Raw genomic sequence first — 21,941 nt, forward strand, 5'->3', positions numbered from 1 at the left:
TTTCTTTAATATTTACTTAAATATTTTTATTGATGGGTCGTTGTGACTAAAATACAGTGACTGTTATTACTGATTTTGCACAGGAGTTCATATGTTGCACTGTGTGAAAGGCTGCTACTGTGTGTAAAAAAAAAAAGAGAAAGCCCTGGTCTCATAAAGCACCAATTAAATGCAGTGTTCTTTTTTTTTTTTTTTTTTTAAATATATATATATATATATATGAAAGTATTTTCATTTGACTTCAACCAGGAGTGACACAAGAGCCAATAAAAAGTTGTTTAATGTCTGACCGCTTGTGTTGCCTCATGATTCACGAAAAATATGCTTTGCTTTAGAATTTTAATGCATCCCAGGCTTTAAGGCATCGCGATGCATTGCCGAATCGAACCGAATCAAATCGTGACCCTCTGAATCGAATCGAATCGTGGCCCTCGAATCGTAATCGAACCGAATCGTGAGGGCAGTGCCGATGCACATCTCTAACTAAAACCCTTTTCAATATGAGTCTGACAACTAAGTAAGGAGGCTAAATAACTTTAGACTTTAACACATGCTCAGATAGGCCAGTATCGGTATCGGATCGGAAGTGCAAAACAATATCGGTATCGGATCGGAAGTGCAAAAACCTGGATCGGGACATCCCTAAGTTGAACAAATGTCATGTTCACAATAAATGCCTGTAGTTCTGATTGGAAAATAAAAAGCTCATTGCAGTGGGCTTAAGTCGTGAAAAGGAATATTTTTTAATTAGAAAAATTTAAAAATTATAACTCCAGATCACAAACAAAAATGTTTCACCATATCCTGGGCTGGGAAACAATTGAGGTGGAAGTTAACACTGCAGGTAAGCAGATGTTCTTTCTGGTAGATGTCATGGGAAGTTAATTGAAAGATAAAATAATGCAAGTGATCATATCTGCTGGTGCGTCATCGATTACTTTTAATGTTTTTTTTTTCCACTTAAAATTCCATCCTCTCTTGCCTATGTGTATGTGCGCTGATTTGAGAACTTATGCGCACAGTAATCACGAGTCGAGTGCGCCAACAAACTTCTAAGTAAAACACTAGCGGAAGCCACTGGTTCTAATAAACAGTTTTTTGTACTGTGCATCCTCGCGCCAGCGTGATCAATCATGTGATGTCTTCAAAGCGCTGTAAAAATCAAGTATTTCACATTGAGCACTGCTGTGAACATTACTTGATTGGGTGATGTTAGATTAGCAAAAACCAGATATAATTTAAATTTGATGGTACAAAATGTTTTATCTATGCTTGAATCATGTACTCTAGCTTGCATTTATGTTCTTGGGATGGAACGTTTGATGCTTCATTTTTTATATTATTTTTCAAGTAAGAATTGGCTGATTTTATTTTCTGCCCAAATATGGTTATGTAATAACTGTTCATATAGACAACACGCTGAGAAGTATAAGCAAGACACCCAGTGCATGTTAAAAAAATTTTACATGGTATTTAGACAAAATAAAACTAGTGCTGTCAAAATTATCGCGTTAACGGGCGGTAATTAATTTTATTTAATCATGTTAAAATATTTGACGCTATTAACGCACATTCCCCGCTCAAACAGATTAAAATGACAGCACAGTGCACTGCCAACTTGTTACTTGTGTTTTGTCGCCCTCTGCTGGCACTTGGGTGCGACTGATTTTATGGGCTTGAGCACCCATGAGCATTGTGTAATTATTGACATCAACAATGGTGGGCTACTAGTTTATTTTTTGATTGAAAATGTTACAAATTTTATGAAAAGGAAAACATTAAGAGGGGTTTTAATACAAAATGTCTATATCTTGTACTAACATTTATCTTTTAAGAACTACAAGTCTTTCTATCCATGGATCGCTTTAACAGAATGTTAATAATGTTAATGCCATCTTGTTGATTTATTGTTATAATAAACAAATACAGTACTTATTTACCATATGTTGAATGTATATATCCATCTTGTGTCTTATCTTTCCATTCCAACAATAATTTACAGAAAAATATGGCATATTTTATAGAAGGTTTGAATTTCGATTAATTACGAATAATTTTAAGCTGTAATTAACTCGATTAAAAATTGTAATCATTCGACAGCCCTAAATAAAACATTTAAAAATAAACTCAGCCAAAATTATTACTGAATATTATTGAATACTTTGATCTGAAAAATGTAATGCTTTTCATTAAATACTGTATGCAACCATTTTGCTGTACTTTATTGGCAACCACCGTTTTCTAATAACAATATTCTGAATTACCATACCAGGTTCTAAAGAGGATGATTAAAAACACTTGTTTATATATCATGTTGAGAGTGTAATTTTAAAAAATTTTTAAAAAATTAAAAAGTCCTCTCCTCCTCTCCTTCATAAATTGCCCAGGTATTTGATTGAGACTCATTCAGGTGAACTTGCACTCTGGTGCAAAAATATGTGATTGGTTACATCCCTAATTTGTAACTCGCAATTTAATAACTTTATAAGTGTTTAATGTGTTCATTACCTTTTCAGTGACTCAGGATGTACTGAAAAAACTAGTGAAATTCTGGGTAGGTTGGGAGGTTCCGTTGGAAGAGATGAAAGTTGAAATAGTTGAAGGAGAGTTTCCAACTTCTTCAACTTGCCTCCGTGTCCTATGCCTGCTCAGTCACTACATAACTTTTGATGACTTTGAATTGTTGCATTGACACGGTCGACTACGGTTTTGGACTTGTTTGACATTTATGACTGTATCCTGTTCGGCCATAATACTCATAATTGTACGAGAGCAGGGGTCAGCAACCCTGGTCCTCGAGTGCCACTATCCAGCTGTTTTCCATGTCTCACTCCTTTAACACACCTGAATCAAATAATCATGATCGTTATAAGGCTCCTGCTGAGCTTGCTGATGAGCTGATCATTTGATTCGGGTGTGTCAAAGGAGGGAGACATGGAAACAAGCTGGATAGTGGCACTCAAGGACCAGGGTTGCTGACCCCTGTACTACAGTATTGTCTTTGCTAGTGTTCTTATATTTTAGTATTGTCTTTGCTAGTGTTCTTATATTTTTCAGATGTTTGAAAATAGTTAAAACTGTATATTGTATGACATGTACCCTGTTTAATAGGAAAGACCGAAACTGCCAAAATTTAAAAAAATAATTAAAATATTAATTGAATCTTTTTACTTCATGTATTTCCACATATTTAATATTTGAATCTTTTCTTTTGTAGTTATAGTTAATTTCTATATATATATATATTTTTTTAATTTTGGCAGCTTTGGTCCTACATAGTACTAACGTTCCATTAATTGACGATGGTACTAATGTTTTGGCTAGTTCTCATTTTGTCCAAGAGCAGTTAGTGGGCTGTATGGTGATGTTCACCAAACCCAATGTTTGAACATTTTAACATATTGTATATGCATGCACACTGCACTATATGGGGGATCAAATCTGCCAAAATTAAAAAGTTAATGTTACATTTTTAATGTATTTTAATGTTGATCTGAGTCCTTTGTTCTGTAAAAACTTTTTTGGGGAAGCTTTGCTCCTACATAGTACAAACGTTCCATTAATTGCAAATTGCACTAATGTTTTAGCTAGTGCACGTTTTGTCCAAGAGCAGTTAGTGAGCTGTATGGTGATGTTCACCAAACACAATGTTTGAACATTTTACGCATTGTTTATGTACCCTGTACGATATGGTGGACTAAAATGTAAAATTTTTGAATTTATTTTGGATTTATTTTTACTTATACGTATTTTCATTTTAATATTTGAATCATTTCTTCTGTGAAAACATATTTGGTCCTCCACAGTACAAATTGGTAATGAAACATGTTGGAAGAAATTAAAAAAGTTCAAAGGTATGTCATGTGTTTCCCCACTTAAGGCATTTAATGAAATTACACATATCCAATGCTCTGCATATATTCAAGTGTCAAAAAAAATGTCAACACCAAGATTGCTAGATGTTTGTGGGTCCACAGCAGCAGTCAATCCAGCAAGTTCTGCAGCTGCAAGTGGGCATTCGACCTGTGGTACCACAATTCCATAGTTCGGCTCACTTAGTATGAGGCCACTGTTGTCCCAGTCAATAAGTGGGAGTATCAGATCCTGTTAAAATACCCTCATTTAAGTAATATCACAAGAGGTAATGTGAGTGTTGTGAGCTACAGTTGTGGTCAAAAGTTTACATACACTTGTGAAGAACATAATGTCATGGCCAGTGTTGTTAATAACGGCGTTACAATATAACGGCGTTACTAACGGCGTTATTTTTTTCAGTAATGAGTAATCTAATTAATTACTTTTCTCATCTTGGCAACGCCGTTACCGTTACTGAGGCGGGAAAGGCGTGCGTTACTATGCGTTACTAAGTTGGTTGAATAAAAAAAAACTCTGAGAGAAACGGACTCACGGGGACGAGAGCAGAGCAGGAGTGGGGAAGACGCCGTTGCAACCGCGATGCTAGGTGGCTTCAATAATACCTGACTGCAGCCAATGCCGACAAACTACGCCCGCATGACACGGTAGATATCATATTATAGAACTAGATGCAAATAACAGACACTGCTGCATTGCCAACATATTTTAAGGACTACATGCGTTTGTAAACAGCCGCCATCTTAAAGCAGTAGACCTCTCAGGAATTTAGGAAGGCCCTGATGTAGAGATCCTTCCTAGCGAACCTAAGTAATTTTTTTAAATCTAAAATGCTCCTAAATCGGCAAAATCTTAACTTAAATCTATCTATAAATGATGAAACAGTTTTAAAACTTACACATGTTTAAAGTAGACAGAAGGGAACTAATGCAATAACGGGAGAAATTTTAACAACTTTAACGATTGATTCACAACTTTAAATGACTTCCACACATAGCAAAGGTTACTAGCTAGTTATCGCAATACCCTTGTGTCTAGTTAAGTGGAGGGTAAAGAATTGGGCTAGGGCCAATTGTCCCCCAAACCCTTTAAGCTTCACATTGTGTGACCTGTTTTTTTTTTTTTTTTTGAGAAAAAAAAATATCACTAGTTACTTTGCCAAGTAACTAATTACTCTTACATTCAGGTAACTGAGTTACTAACGCAATTACTTTTTGGGAGAAGTAATTTGTAACTGTAATTAATTACTTTTTTAAAGTAAAATTAACAACACTGCATGGCACTAAATGCGTTAGTAGACAGCCGCCATCTTAAAGCAGTAGACTTTTTAGGACGGCTCTGTTGTAGAGAACCTTCCTAGCGAACCTAAGTAACTTTTTATCCAAAATACTTCTAAATCGGCAAAATCTTGACTTGAATCTATCTTTAAATGATGAAACAGTTTTAAAACTTTCATATGTCGAAAGTAGAGAGAAGGGAACAAATGCAATAATAGGAGCAATTTTAACAACTTTTAACAGTTGATTCAGGGTAAAGGGTAAATTTGGGTAAAGAATTAGGCTCGGGCCAATTGTACCAAAAACCTTCACAAAAAACTTCACATAGTGTGGCCAATGTTTTTTTTTTTTTTTTTTTTTTTTTTTTTTTTTTTGAGGGGGAAAAAAAAAAAGTAATTATCACCAATTACTTTGCCAAGTAACTAATTACTCTTACATTCAGGTAATTGAGTTAATAACGCAATTACTTTTTGGGAGAAGTAATTTGTAACTATAATTAATTACTTTTTTTCAGTAAGATTAACAACACTGGTCATGGCTCTCTTGAGTTTCCAGTTATTTGTACAACTCTGATTTTTCTCCGATAGAGTGATTGGAACAGATACTTCTTTGTCACAAAAAAACATTCATGAAGTTTGGTTCTTTTATGACTTTATTATGGGTTGACAGAAAAAGTGATCAAATCTGCTGGGTCATAAATATACATACAGCAACACGAATTAGCAATTTCTTGTTAGTGATTATTGACTTGAACAATCATTGACTTGAACAAGTCAGGAAAGTCACTTGGAGCCATTTCAAAGCAGCTGCAGATCCCAAGAGCAACAGTGTAAACAATTGTTTGTAAGTTTAAAGTGCATGGCACTGTTTTGTCACTGCCACGATCAGGAAGAAAACGCCTGCTGCTCGCACCTGCTGCTGAGAGAAAATTGGTCAGGAGGGTGAAGATTCAACTGAGAATCACCAAAAAGCAGATCTGCCAAGAATTAGAAGCTGCTGGAACACAGGTGTCAGTGTCCACAGTCAAGCATGTTGAGCATCTCCATGGACTGAGAGGCTGCCGTGCAAGAAGAAGTCCTTGCTCCAAAAGCGGCACCTTAAGGCTCGACTGCAGTTTGCTGCTGATCACATGGACAAAGATATAATCTTCTGGAGGAAAGTTCTGTGGTCAGACGAAACAAAAATCGAGCTGTTTGGTCACAATGCCCAGCAATATGTTTGGAGGAGAAAAGGTGAGGCCTTTAACCCCATGTACACCATGCCAACCGTCAAGCACGGTGGTGGTAGTATTATGCTGTGGGGCTGGTTTGCTACCAATGGAACTGGTGCTTTACAGAGAGTAAATGGGATAATGAAGAAGGAGGATTACCTTCAAATTTTTCAAGATAACCTAACGTCATCAGCCCGAAGATTGGGTCTTGGGCACAGTTGGGTGTTCCAACAGGACAATGACCCCAAACACACATCAAAAGTGGTAAAGGAATGGCTCGAATGGCCTTCCCAAAGTCCTGACTTCAACCCCATTGAGAACTTGTGGACAATGCTGAAGAAACAATTCCATGTCAGAAAGCCATCAAATTTAACTGAACTGCACCAATTCTGTCAAGCGGAATGGTCAAAGATTCAACCAGAAGCTTGCCAGAAGCTTGTGGATGGCTACCAAAAGCGCCTAGTTGACGTGAAAATGGCCAAGGGACATGTTACCAAATATTAGCGCTGCTGTATGTATATTTTTGACCCAGCAGATTTGATCCCTTTTTTCTGTTCACCCATAATAAAGTCATAAAAGAACCAAACTTCATGAATGTTTCTTGTGACAAAGAAGTATCTGTTCCAATCACTCTATCAGAGAAAAATCAGAGTTGTAGAAATAACTGGAAACTCAAGAGAGCCATGACATTATGTTCTTCACAAGTGTATGTAAACTTTTGACCACAACTGTATGTTTAAAGAGCATACGACAGGAGAAAAAAGTCATAAATAGCATTATTATGTGAATTAGAATCATATTTTGAGACGATTCGACTATATATAACAATTTAGCAAAGCGCAGATGACGAGAAATTAGTCTTTTAATCTGCTGGTTAGCCACGCCTACCATTATAGGGCTCTAGCGTCCCCAATAGGTGGATGACGTCAGCGGGAGACTGGGCTCATCGGTTTTACTATTCAGCACATTGAGGGGGAATTATTCAGAACGAGGAAAATGCGACGAATAGAGCCGCAAAATGTCATTGTTTCAGTCTCTCTACTCCAATATTTTTACATTTTTACCCAATAGCTAAATAAATGGCTTGAGAAGGACCAGTCAGCCCGTCGAGGGGGAACTATTCACAACGAGGAAAACGCGACGAAAAGTGCTGGAAAATGTCATTGTTTCTGTCTCTTTACTTCAGTATTTTTAAAGGATATTCTTTTTATCCAAGTATTTTCCCCAATTGCTAAATAAATGGCATGGTCATGACAAATAACAGTCTTGTGTTAAATGGAATATGAAACAATATAAATACAAAAATTATTCATGACGACATGGCAAAATTACTCCATAATGTCGAAAACTGTTGACTTCCCCTTTACTGTTGCACCTCCCGAACGATATTTTATGACACTTAAATCGGACATATGTCATTTCCCTTCCCCGGCTTCGGAGAATGTAAACAAACCAAGAGGCGTGACAGCTAGCCGACATGCTAACCCGAACCGAGTGATGTTTCAAAGTCTTCCAAGCGGAAAATCACACATAACTAGCCCGGACTATTTGACATGACGACTTGGTTGTCTTCGCGAAGAGCAATTTACCGCTCGTTCCCCGGAGGAGGGCGGATGCAGTCAGGCCCGGAGTGACTAATCGGGAGCTTCTGGACGATTCCCGATGGGCCGGCCGGCCAGATGGGCCGGTCCGGGTTTTATTTAAAAAAAAAAAAAAATTACACTGTTATAATTTTTGGTTTGGTATTTATTTATGACAGTGTCAGTGAGTATAACTTACATTCTGTTACCGCTGTCCCTGTGGGCCGTCTTAAAAAATAAAAAATAAAATAAAAAATATATACAGTATATATATATATATTTTTTTTTTCCAGACGCATCCTCACGTGTGCAGACGAAAAATACAGCATGCAGCTCCGCCCCCTAATTGTAGTCTGTATTGAGCCAAATTAGCTGCTATCTCGGTGCTCGGACGGATAAAAAGAGCAAGGGTGGTGCTGAAAAAATAAGAATTAAAAAGAGAAAAGCACTCGTGAAAGAATCGGCAAAATGCGCAAAAATAGCTAATTTTTTTCATGCAACGACCTCGCTGCCTCAAACTACAGAGGATTACAACGAAAGTGGTAAGGCCAGATGGCGAATAAAATGCAACTTGCACCGTGTGATACGACAATATGTAATTGTGGAAACTTTGGCTTCTTGTAGCACCTCACAAGGGATATGTAGCAGCAAGCATTAGCCATAATGAACACACCACAGGTGCAGAGCTGGAAGGTAGGATTGCCATGTTGTTCAGTGAGTGAAAATTATTTATCAAAAGTTAGATTGCAATCAAACTACGCATTTGAAAGTGATAGATAAATGTTAGATGCAATTGACCTGCATAGTTTACATATGCATACACATTTATATTACATATTATACATATTTTATATACAAAGAATTACAGTACACGGCTTTAGAGAACACTGAACTTAACACGTGTATGCATAATGACATTATTTTAAATGAGTGGGCCGGTCTGAGGCATGAAATTCCAGGGCCGAAAATGAGTCCCACTCCGGCCCTGGATGCAGTTGTTGTGCAGCTAACGTGCTACCTGGCTATCAATGATCAAACGTAAGTAGTCCTTTATTTAAAGAAAGTTTGTAGTGTTTACTTTGTAATCGCTATATTTGTATTTGACATAATACAACAAAAGATGTTTACTCACTTCCTCTTAAATCCAATGGTCCCACAGTAGTAGTGCTTGTTTGGCCAATATCCTCAGTGAATGGGAACCTTTTGAAACTCCAAAAAGGCACACATGCCTCTCCCTTATACAGCAAGATTTTTCTGCAGCCGTTTGGCTGGCGTGATGCGAAAAATAAACGTATTAATCCTCAATATCAGCTGAATCCTTAGTCCTCACACACAACAGTACGGCTGTATAGTGAAGAGGACACCTTCATCCGTACACGTCACAGGCCCCTCCTCCTCGATGCAAGACCGAAGCCGGAAATCACTCATTTTCATGGCGCGTCATTGAAAAAACCAAATAAATATATAAATAATATATATCGCTTCCACACATTGAACCACACATATCATTCATATCATTATGGAATAAACATGCTTTTTCGTGTCACATGCACTTTAAATTGCAAGCAAAGTGCTGCCAAAATCAGTCATGTCAAAACATAAATGCACAATCATGACTGCGATATGGCTTATACACAGGAATGTTATTACCAAGGAAATAATTGATGTCAATTATTTATTTTGCCTTTGTTCCATTATTTTTGTAGCAAACCTATACAATTGCACAAGTCCCACTGTCACCTGGGTACTTAACTGAATTAGATAGGACTTCACTGCGCCACAACCCGTAGTCATTTTGTTTGTAAAATAAAGTAGCGCCACACAGTAGTAGTGACACCAGTGTGTAAACAGAAGGGACGTGAGAAGAAAGACTTCTCTGACCCGCTTTAAATTTTGTATTCTCACTTGTCACACCACTGATAAAAAGTCTCAAATAATGTTTTCAGGAATATTACTCCTGCCAGAATCCTTCCCTCTTGGGATGTCATCAATTTCAACTATGCTGAGGCCAACCACTACAAGAATTAGTTTTACCACGACAATAGTTATGGATCTGCTTATGTTTTTTGTAAATTATTAATACTTTTTGGAGAACATTTAAACATTTGTGTGGACGGAATGGTGGCAGTGGGACTTAAGTAAAATCACCTGGAAAAATCAAACCAAAAAAAGTCAGGAAGTCAGCTAATATACTGTATTTCGGGAAATACAAGCTCAATTTGGCATTTTCTTTGTAACCTTTACCCATGGTTTACCCATTATGAAAACTGAAAGTTTTCATAATGGGTAAACCAACCTCATCACATACCTGGGAGTGATATTGCTGCCCCAACTGCCACAACTGATTTGGGGAAAGGTTCCCCTCCGTTCGTAGGGGGTGGTCAACCCAGCCATCTCGGAAAATATCAATGTGGCGTTGGATAAGGGGTATGAAGGCATAATGGCAGGCAAAGATGTGAAGATTTCTGGACAGATCAAGATGCTCCTCCTCCTCAAGCTGGTGCAATATATCATAGAATCTGCTGGTGAGAGCACTGAAGACATCTCTCCAAAGGCGTTCAATTCTGTTTCAGCAAAATGTGTGTTAGTGTTTATCCTAACACAAACAAAACAATAAATGGGGGACCTGTTGGGGATAAAATGTTTGAAATTTTAATTTAATGCAGAATTTGAATTCAGATTTTTTGTTTGTCTTACCCATTAGTTTTATTTTCACTACAGCGTTCCTATTTACTATGTTGTTACTACTTGCAAACAACTATAGTATCCAATGTCATGAACATTTAAGTCATGCCTTTTTCTTTCATATTAATTTATGTTGATATTTGAAAACTTTCATCATACATTTTATGAAATACTTTTATTTATTTATTTATTTATTAAACGAAGGAGCCTATCTATAGTTATATATAAATGGAACTTTGTCTGTGTGCGTTCGTTTCCTGTGGATTCCGAAACGACTTGGCGGATTTTTACAAAATTTTACACAGTTGTACTTTATCTGTCTGAAAGTGTTCTTAAATGGGTTTGATCTCAATACATACGCCATCCTTGTAGTATGGAAAATGAATTCCAAACACCCAAAATTAGCAAAGAAAATGTGACCTGAATGTGGAGAAGACAGCGCCATTTTTTGGACAAAAGTGGATTGCAATGTGGCAGTTGGCTTTTTAACTTCACGGTTTCATGTACAATCATGATATGTTGTAGCTTTGAGTACTCCACAAGATTCTGGATTTCAAAAAATGTGCAATTTTCCAGAATATGAATAAGGGATTGAGTTCATCTGGATATTCATACTATACACAATAATGGGAAAGCGATTTGGCTATGACCCCTTTACGGTGTCCTGTTATGATTACTGCATTACAGCTGCATCTCAAAGAACAGTATGTTTTATCTGTGATTTGGTTGGATTGTTTTCACGTTACACTACCTGAACAACGCCGGGCCATACAGCTAACACTTCAAAACCATGATGTGATGACAAAAATTGACATCAGTTTTGGGTTCTGCACCCAGAACTGAGTACAAAACAGCTGTCGGATCCAACTCAACAAAAACTGTATTCCTTAGCTCCTTAACTATAGGCGAGTGAGGCAAGGTAGGTAATTACACTATAGTAACATTGTCATTTTTATTCAATATGATGACAGACTAATGAAATCAATTACCTTTGGTTATGTCCACTTTTACCGGCGATGAAACTGCTCCTCCCTGTTCCCCTTACAGAAAACAAAATAAATCGTGCCACATCGACATTCCCTACGCCAAGATCACCCCGGACTCCGATAAAGAAAACAGACATCGTCCAGAGTAAATACATTGAACTAACCAGTTGTCTAAGTCTCGATCTAACCAGGTCTTACCTATAGCTCAATTAAAGGGGATGTAGTGCCCTGAGAAAATTTTAATATTCCATCATTTATCCATAAACGCATGCCTTTTGTATTCATATCATGCCATTTCGTGTAATTACACACAAGAAAATGAGAGAAATTTGGCTCGATTGTCAAGCTAAAACGACCGGCGCCCGAGATCTGGCAGATTGTGTGTGTGACGTCACGACAAGTGAAGAGAGTGCCACCGGCCACTAGGGGGGCAGCGCCTGTCTGCATCAATAGAATTCCTTCTAGTGAGGGGAGAATTACGGGTGTTTTGAGCTGTTTATGCTGATGCATTGTGTTCGTCCTGCACATATTCCAGGTTCCCTCATGAAGAAACGCCCCTCGTTGTCAATAAAAGAGAATTCAGAATTGACAGTGAGGGCTGTTTCTTCAACAAGAAAAAGGCTCAGTGCTTCAATACTGAATGGCGGCGATGATGGCAGACAAGTTCGTTTCTAGTTTCAGCGACGAATCCGACGTAGAAGGACGTAACCAATGTTCATCTAATGGTGACGAGGAGAGTTACAAAGCTTTAATCGGTGTTTTAGGTTACCAATTTGAGCCCAAACGAACGCCAATGCAGCGTAATTAAACGGTCATTGAGGGGAGCAATGACACTGATGAAACATCAGCAGCAGATCATGTGGGAAACACCAATGATTTGTTTTGCATTTCTTTTTGTGAAGCTGATACACCGTGACTGCAAAATAAAGGAATGCATAGAATAATTATCATTTATTGCGCTATCATAGCTTTTCGCTCTGCCAACAGACACAAATATGAATGGGATCAGAGGATTTGTTCTATATATTTTACGAACGATAATTTATACATGTGTCCAGTCCTGTATCCAATGCGTGACTTTTTTTTTTTATTATAAAAGAGTACTGAGTCTGGCCATTTCGAGCTTGGCTGCTCCCCTCCTTTGCTTAGCTTTAGCCTCCTTTACCAGTCATCGTCCTCTCTCTTGATATCTTGGGTCATTTAGGTGCCTGTATGGTCGGCACCGCATCATAAAAAATCAAACTGTTTTGGGACTTTTCCTTACTCGTTCCAGATAAACAAGAAAATCAAGCTGTATTTCAATTTTGACTTTTCTGTTTTAAAATGAAAACCAAATAACCAGCCGTTTTTCTGTTTTTCAAACCCGTTTCAAAATGTAATATCCAATTACCAAAAGAGACACAGACCTTACATCAATAGAAATTGAGAAATAAACAATATGACATTACATTTTGAAATGAAAATCAATATCACGTAATACAGTAATAAAACCTCTCCTAAAAAAACCTAATCTGGATGCCTCAACCATTAGTAATTACAGGCTAATATCAAATCTGACATTCCTGGGGAAAATTATCGAAAGGGTTGTGTTCGAACAGATCCAGAATTTTATGATGCAAAACAATCTTTTTAACTCATTTCAGTCTGGATTTCGGCCACAACACAGCACCGAGACTGTGCTTATCAAAGTCCTAAATGATATTCGTCGGAATACCGATGCAGGCAAATCATCTGTTCTGCTACTATTGGATCTCAGCGCCGCATTTGACACGGTTGATCACAACATACTACTCAGCAGATTGGAACAGTGGGTAGGGTTTACGGACACTATTCTTCAGTGGTTCACATCCTATTTACATGATAGGGATTTCTTTGTGTCAATCGGAAACTATCAGTCAGAACGAACCAAATTCACGTGTGGAGTCCCTCAAGGGTCAATTCTTGGACCACTCTTATTTAACATCTATATGCTTACGTTAGCTCAGATAATGGAACAGTATGACATCTCCTATCACGCCTATGCAGATGACACACAACTGTACATTTCTGTGTCCCCACATGATTATAGTCCCTTAGTCACCCTGAGCAAATGCATTCATCAAATCAATGAATGGATGTGCCAGAATTTTCTCCAGTTAAATGTGGAGAAGACAGAGGTGATCATTTTTGGGCCAAAAAAGGAAAGGTCAAAGATAAGCAGCCAACTTAGCACAATGTCACTTACAGCTACAAATCAAGTCAGAAACCTTGGCGTAATTATTGACTCAGACCTAAAATTTGATAGTCATCTAAAGTCCGTCACTAAATCCGCTTATTACCACCTAAAAAATATAACCAGAATTAAGGGGCTTCTGACTCAACAAGACATGGAAAAACTTATGCATGCATTCATTTTCAGCAGATTGGACTATTGCAACGGTATATTTACAGGTCTTGATAAAAAATCAGTCAGGAGGTTGCAGCTGGTACAGAATGCTGCAGCCAGAGTCCTCACAAATACAAGGAAGCTGGACCACATTACACCGGTTTTAAAATCGCTACACTGGCTTCCAGTAAGTCAAAAGATAGACTATAAAATACTACTGCTCGTCTACAAAACACTTAATGGCCTTGGACCAAACTACATGCTTGACTTGTTAGAGTCTTATGAGACATCTAGACCCCTAAGGTCGTCTGGAACCGGTCTTCTGCATGTTCCAAGAACAAGAACCAAGCAGGGTGAGGCAGCATTTAGTTATTATGCTCATCTCTGGAACAAGTTACCCGAACGTCTGAAGTATGCTCAAACTGTTAGCTCTTTTAAATCAGGGCTAAAAACGCTTTTGTTTAGCACTGCATATCTATAACTGTCTATATATTTCAATCTACCTGCTTTCTATTCCTCTTGTGCTTATCTCCATTGCTGATTTCAATTATTATTAGTAGTAGTAGTTTTTGTTTTATTTTTATTTTATTTATTTTTATTCTGAGATTAAATGCGATCTTTTGTCTTCGTTTCTACGTTGTGTTGATTTAAATGTGATTTTTATGATCTTCATGTGATGTAAAGCACTTTGAATTGCCCTGTGTTGAATTGTGCTATATAAATAAATTTGCCTTGCCTTGCCTTGCCAATACATTTGGAAAAAAATGAACATATAAAAATCAAGAAAATAAATAAATCTGGAAATAACCCAAACGAAATACAAAAAATATTTAACTATGTATTCTTAGATTTATTTAATTTTGGTTCGATTCATTTAATTTTGGTCTCCCTTGCTTAAGCCCTTTTCCATTTAAATACAACAAACCTTTGAGTCCCATCGTTCCCTCTGAGGCTCGCTGCCACACATTGGTCGACCTATGCTTAGCTAAATGATTAGCTACGGTGAGGGAATGTTGGTTAGCCTAGTCCACTTCTTCCAGGTTTATTTTTTTATTTTTTTTTATTTTATTTTACAAACACAAAAATTACAGACAACACTAATAAACCAAAAAAACAAAAAAATACAAACACAAATATGCCAGGGGGTATAAACACACCAAACATTGCGTAACAGAGAAAAAAAGATTAACGAATAATACTATGATCAACTATTCACAAAAAAGTCGTAGCTTTTCACAAATACCAACAATTTTTTCTGCTTTCCTATTCTTTGATTTTTTCAGCAGATTCGTGTAGCATACAGTTTCATTGTGGAAGTGAGAAAAAGATGGCAACAGCTTGCTGAACTTACATTTGTGGATGTAGAATTTCGACAACAAAAGAAGTAGATTAACAATAAAAACATCTTCATTCCTGATCTTTCTATAAAAACAAAAAATGACATTTTCCCATTTTAGCTTGAAGTCCACATGTAGATTCCTGTCAACAAACTTAAAAAATCTTTCCAAAATTTGTTGGAGAAAAAACAAGTCCAAAAAAGGTGCTGAACTGTCCCTGGATGATCACCACAGAATGAACAGTTCGTGTCAATGTCCCTCTTGAATTTTTTCATGTAGTGATTTGCTGGGTAATACCTGTGAATAATTTTGAAAGAGACTTCTTTGACTTTATTAGTCAACAAGAACATGTTCGGGATAGTCCATACCCTGGACCAAATTATATCTCCAACATATCAATTCCAAAACGATTGAACATATGGCTTGAATCTAAGGCGATTCTGAAAAAGCAATCGAACAAATCTATTTGAATTCTTGTTATGATGCAAACACAATTTCCCCACACTTGAGTTTCATATATTCGGAGGAGCTAAATTTTGCAATGGTAAGTTTACATTTCTGCAAAGCATAATGATACCTGACAGAATAGTATCAAAAACAAAGGCATATTGCTGAGGTCTAACTGGGAACTGAAAATAATCCAAAAACTCTGCATAAGACATCAGGTGCCCATTGTGATTAAAAAGTTGGGACACAAAAATAATATTATTTTGCACCCAATTGTCCAAAAATAAGGATTTCTGTTTATACAGAATTGTCCTGTTATTCCAGATTATATGTGTATGTGGTGAGAAATTGTGTTTGTATATCATATACCATGCTGACAATACTTGTTTGTGAAACAGAGAGACCTTTCCTGCCAATTTGTTAACATCATAGCTGCAACTCAAAATAAAGTTCAGGCCACCAAACTTGGAAAAAATGAAATTAGGAATAAAATTCCACATTGAAAGTGGATTTGTAAGGAAACGCTTGGCCCAGTTAACCTTGAAGGTGCAATTCAGACTAGAAAAATCAATGGCATTCAGACCTCCCTGTTCATATGTGTTCATAAGTACATTTTTTCTTACGTAGTGAGTTCGATTCTTCCAAATGAAGTCAAATAGTATTCGGGCAATATCTTTACACGTTTTGGAATCTATATGAAGAGAATAAGCAGCAAAAATCAGCCTGGACAATCCTTCTGCCTTAGAGAGTAGGATACGTCCCCTTAAAGATAAATTTCTTTGAAGCCACTGATTTAATTTGGTTTGGGTTTTTTTAATGATTGGGACAAAATTAGAGGAAAGTCTTAGCTTAGAATCCTTTGAAATGAAGATACCCAAATATTGCACACCTTTTAGAACACTAATGCCACAAACATTTAATGCATCACATTCTTTAATTGGGAGAAGCTGACATTTGTTTAGGTTCAATGTTAAACCAGAAGCTTCGGAAAAAACATTTATGCATTGCAAAGCGTCATGTACTTGACTTCTATCCTTTAGAAAAATTGCAGTGTCATCTGCTAGTTGGCTGATAAGAATTTCCCTTTCCGCTATTTCGATTCCTTTTAAGTTACTCCTATGGACGTGAGACGCAAGAATTTGAGAGCAAATCAAAAAGAGGTATGGGCTGATTGGGCATCCTTGTCTGATACCACGGTTAAGGTTAAATCTGGTAGTTGTGCCAAATTTCAGTTTAACAGAGCAGTTAGCATTAGCATATAGAGCTTTGACTGCTTTACAAAAGAAATTTCCAAAGCCAAATTTCGAAAGTGTTGAATATATGAATTCGTGGTAAATTGAATCAAAAGCTTTGTAGAAATCCAAGAAGAGGATAAAGGAATCATCTGATATCAAGTCGGAATAATCAAGGACATCCAAAACAAGTCTAATGTTGTTTGAAATGTGTCTATTTTTCATAAATCCAGATTGTGTTTCATCAATTATAGAATCCAGGGTGCGTTTGATTCTATTAGAAAACACCAAAGCCACTTCTTCCAGGTTCCTCCCTGTCATTACCCGATCGTGACGGGCGCATCGATTGTGACGGTTGCTACTGCGCATGCCCAGATCGACGCCATTTCCTCTTGAGGGATGACGGGAGATATAGACATATATGTGATAGATTCAACGATCGAAATACATTTAAAATGTATTTTTTTTTATCGGTAGGGGATGTGAGGTACACCCTGATCCAAGCAATGCATGTGTACACGCAAAAGAAAACGTTAAGACTTTATTTAATCATGAATAAATCTTAGGCAGGCCTCGATTGGTTCTGCGCATGCGCGTAAGCACCGCCCCCACTTGAGCCACGATGCCGCAAGAGTGATTTATGTGGTAGATTCAGACATATAAAAACATTATTAATCACCCTAGAGACAAATCGAAGAATAATTAATTTTTATGTCCGAATCTCTTGCGTATATAAGAGTAAAGCCTTCGAAGGAAGTGACGTAGTACGGTCACGTGCGAGACGGTCGCGATCGGGTAGCTATCGGCGCATGCGCGTAAAAATTCGTTTTTTTTAATTAATCGCAAACTTTAGTGCATACTGCCATCTACTGTATAAAAATGTACACCACCTACTTTTTGCCTCCACCCTTACCTGTGTATCAATATAGTAATAATAATTCTTTAAAAGAATTGAAAAAGTTCTTTCCTTACATACCTAAATGTCTTCCTCTCCCCTCACCCCAAGTAACCCCTTCAGAGACAATTCACGCTGGTAAAATTTAAAAGAAAAACTTTAAACCGTACGGACTTAGTTATAACATACGTTTCTCAATGGTATTACAAATAGAAACTGTTATTGTAATAATGTACGAATGCTCCAGAGTCCTAGATTTGTATAGTGAGTATAGTTTAGTCCTTAACAGTAACAACTAAAAAGAGCCTCTACTTTGACTTTTTTATATTTAGTATATATATATATATATATACAAAATTTTGTTAAAGCCCATGTTATGATTTAATTCTGCAGCTAAATCCGACAATAAAATGTTTTTGTTTCGTATTTATTTTGGTATATTCGTAGTTTCATGTAATTTGTTGTGATTATAAAAAAACAAAACATTATCACTGTCAAATTTATTTTTGTAATATTTCGACCATTTTATAAGGGTTCAATGATTTTTATTGTCTCATCAGTTCACATTTACATGTTAATGGTGAGAAATTAGAACTCAGGTCCCGTTTTAAAAGCCAATATAAATGCAGAGTGAGTATAAAAGAGCAAAATTGTAAGGTGCATAAAAAAATAACAAGAAAGACAAAAATGCTGGATAGAAGTATAAAAATATGTACTAAAACAATTTAGCAGTTGGCTGACTTGGGCTTGTTAGGGGCTAAGATGTACGTGAGGTACAGTATATAGACAGTGTTTACCACCAATGAAAGAGACTGTGGCGGCCCGCCACAGTCTCGTTTGCCCCCCCCCCGCCGAAAAAAAAAAAAAAGATAATAATCAGATGCGTCAGTCAGCCGATTACACAGCTGTAGCCCACTCCACTCTACTAGTAGAGTAGCATTTTAGAGTAGTATTGTATTTATTTATTTCTTTAAGAGACGCAAGGGGAACGAGTAGGAAGAATGGGAGAAGCGAGAGATAGCGGTCGCATGTCGTAGCAGCCCGCTGTTATTTTGTTATTGGTTTTCTTTATTATTGTTACCACAATCAAGTGGGTAAGCAAATACAGACTTCTCTCCTTCTTCCCCATATCCGGGGCATTACAATAGTTTGGATCGGACTTTTCGGCGAAAGTGAGCGGTGGACGGCCGTCTTGGACGGAAAGCAAACTTTGATTGAACTTGCGCGGAGAGGCGGGGCCCAAAATAAAGCCTTGCTCTATTTTCAGAGCGTTGGTCACAGTAAAATATTTATTAGTTCAAGCAGAGTAAAATGATACATATTCACGGTACAAGAACGTCGTTTCCGTGTCCATCGATTGGTAAGAAAAGGCTGTTTGTACGAGTGACGTGTGGGCGCTCCCGTCAGGGGGGACATTTCGCGTGGAGTGGCTATTTTTCGGCACAACACCGGCGCGCCAACTTCAGACAATTACGGCTGACGAAACTTGGATAAATGCGCCCCCCCCCTAATTTCGCGAGGTCTGGGACACTCGAAAAATGACTCTCATACCTCTCCTTGCTAAGTTAATGGTACCTCGATGTGCGTTTGTGTGGAAATTTAGTTCACGAACAACGGGGAAAAAAACTATTCACCTTCTCACCGAATCAAGTAAAACTCTTTACACGGCTATTAGAATTCCCCCAGTCCTGTAAATGGGTCAGTTGACAGAAGGACTGTTATTGTTGTGGTAATGTAGTACTTATCAGGGTCAAATAAAAAGGAAAAAGGAGGACTACGACGGCGGTCTGAAACCCGCGGCTCTCGGGCCGCATGTGGCTCTTTAGCGCTGCTTCGGAGCTTTTTTTTTTTTTTTTTTTTTTTTTTTTTTAAATGGAAAAAGATGGGGGAGGGAAATTTATTTTTTGTTTTAATAGGATTTCTAGGAGGACAAACATGACAAACATTCTTTCAATTCATTAATATTGTAATGAAGTTAAACTTGTGGTGGCATCGTACAACAGAGTAGTCACGTGGTGCGCTATAGGATCCACTGCAGGGAAAATAAACATTTAATCATGAGGGCTAATTATGTATTTCTAGCCAACTTAGTCATTTTTATAGTAGGCTAATATAGCTAGTATTGATAATTATAAGGCTTGTACAAGGCTTTTAATTTTTTGCTGCTCCAGACATACTGTATCAGGTTGTTTTTTTTTTTTGGGTTGGGTCAAATACGGCTCTTTCAACAGTTTGGGTTGCCAACCCTGAGTCACTACGAGATGTAAGTCGTACTATTGCTACGAGAAAAAAAGTCGCATTATTACATAGGGTAACGTAGCTGTAATCAGCAACGCATTTTACATACATGTACCGTAGCTGAGAGCTATAACATTAGCCTAGCTAATGAAATATTTCATATATATCTTTGTTATGGTTCTTCTTGGGGGGGAAAAATAATGAAAAAAAAAAAAATTCGCCGTGGCACGAAATGGTGTGGCTGTCCGACTCCGATGCAGCCCACGACCACAGTTTCAAAAAAAATCCTATGGTCAGAGACCCTCCCACCACAGTCTCCTAAAATCCTGTGGGAAACACTGTATAGATATGATCGTAAGTGATGTGATTGTCTTTAAAGTGAGTCCAGTAATATTGGGGTTGTTGAGGGGGGCGGGGGGTGTCTATGGAGCATGGCAAGAGTTCAACAGTCTGACAGCTTTAGGGAAGAAGAACAGAAAATTTATGATAACACTGAAAACTATGTGGCAGTCATTCTATAGTAAGAAATACATAATACAAACCTACAAATGCATAATATAATTAGAAATACTCTTGAGGATAAACAGTAGAGAAGGTGAATAAATAAATAAGTGTCACAAAATGAAAAACAGATCACCAAAAAGGCTTTAAAAATGTGACAATGTTTGATAATTTCTCAGAAATTAAAAATACAAATGTATTTACAATATTTCAACAATTCTGAAAAGCAGGATGGTCTAACACTGTAATGTCTGTTGAGAAGTGAAAACAATCCATTTGTGCTTCAATATAAATCATTACTTTAGATGAAATAAATTTCATGCAACACTTCTGATTTAACTTAGTTGCTCAATTAAGGCATTTACCCATTCATTGATGTCCTGAATCATTGTCGGCCAATAGAAGCTAGAAATGGCTCTGTTGCGGGTGCCCTCGACGTCGCTCTCGTTCCCAGTACCAGAGTTATTGTGACACTCCATGAGGATAGTCTGCTTCCCCTTTGACTTGATGACCAGGCGCATATATTTTATTGGGGGGGGGGGGGGTTATCTGTTGGACGAAAATTAAAAAAGCAAAGAGAATCTTAAAATGCAGCAGATTAAAATGACCACCACCTGAAAGAGATTAATAATAATAATTTAAAAAAAATAAAACTCAGCTCTGGACCTTCTCCCACCTGAGATTCACAACAGTTTCTCTTATTTTTATTTCAACATTTCATATCTTTCTCATTTTCTACTTAAAAAACAAAAACAGAAAAAGTGCCTCTTTTTTCAATTATTTAAATATCTTTATAAATAGCTTATGGAGCTGCGTTTTTAAATGGCCAAAAATAGTCACTTGGCCTACAAAGGATAAAAAAAAACAAAAACGCAGAGGCTCATATATTCATGACCCTCCTTTCAGACTTATAACACAAATTACTAGTATAACATCAGTTTTACTTACCTTTAACAATGAAATCACGCACCATTTGTCGAACCTTAAGGCGCCCCACTTGAGTAGTTGGAAGCGGTCCGTCGACCAGGTACGTTAGAAGATGCTAGGCATCCACATTCATCTCCTCGGATCACTCGAAGTATCTATTTAGAAAAATTCAAGCATTTCATGCCACTCTAAAGGCCGAGTTATACTTCCGCGTCAGACCTACGCCGTCAAGGAAGAATCGAGTTACGACCCTACGCCGTAGCCTGACGCGCACCTCTCGATTTTTCTAACCTTCGCGTCGCGTAGACGCGTTGACGTAGCGAAAACGGACTGTGATTGGTCCGCTCAGACTGTTGTTTCCGGGCGAAAACACCGCCATTGTAGAATA

The sequence above is a fragment of the Corythoichthys intestinalis genome, chromosome 1, assembly GCF_030265065.1.
Source record: "Corythoichthys intestinalis isolate RoL2023-P3 chromosome 1, ASM3026506v1, whole genome shotgun sequence".
In the NCBI taxonomy this organism is placed as follows: domain Eukaryota; kingdom Metazoa; phylum Chordata; class Actinopteri; order Syngnathiformes; family Syngnathidae; genus Corythoichthys; species Corythoichthys intestinalis.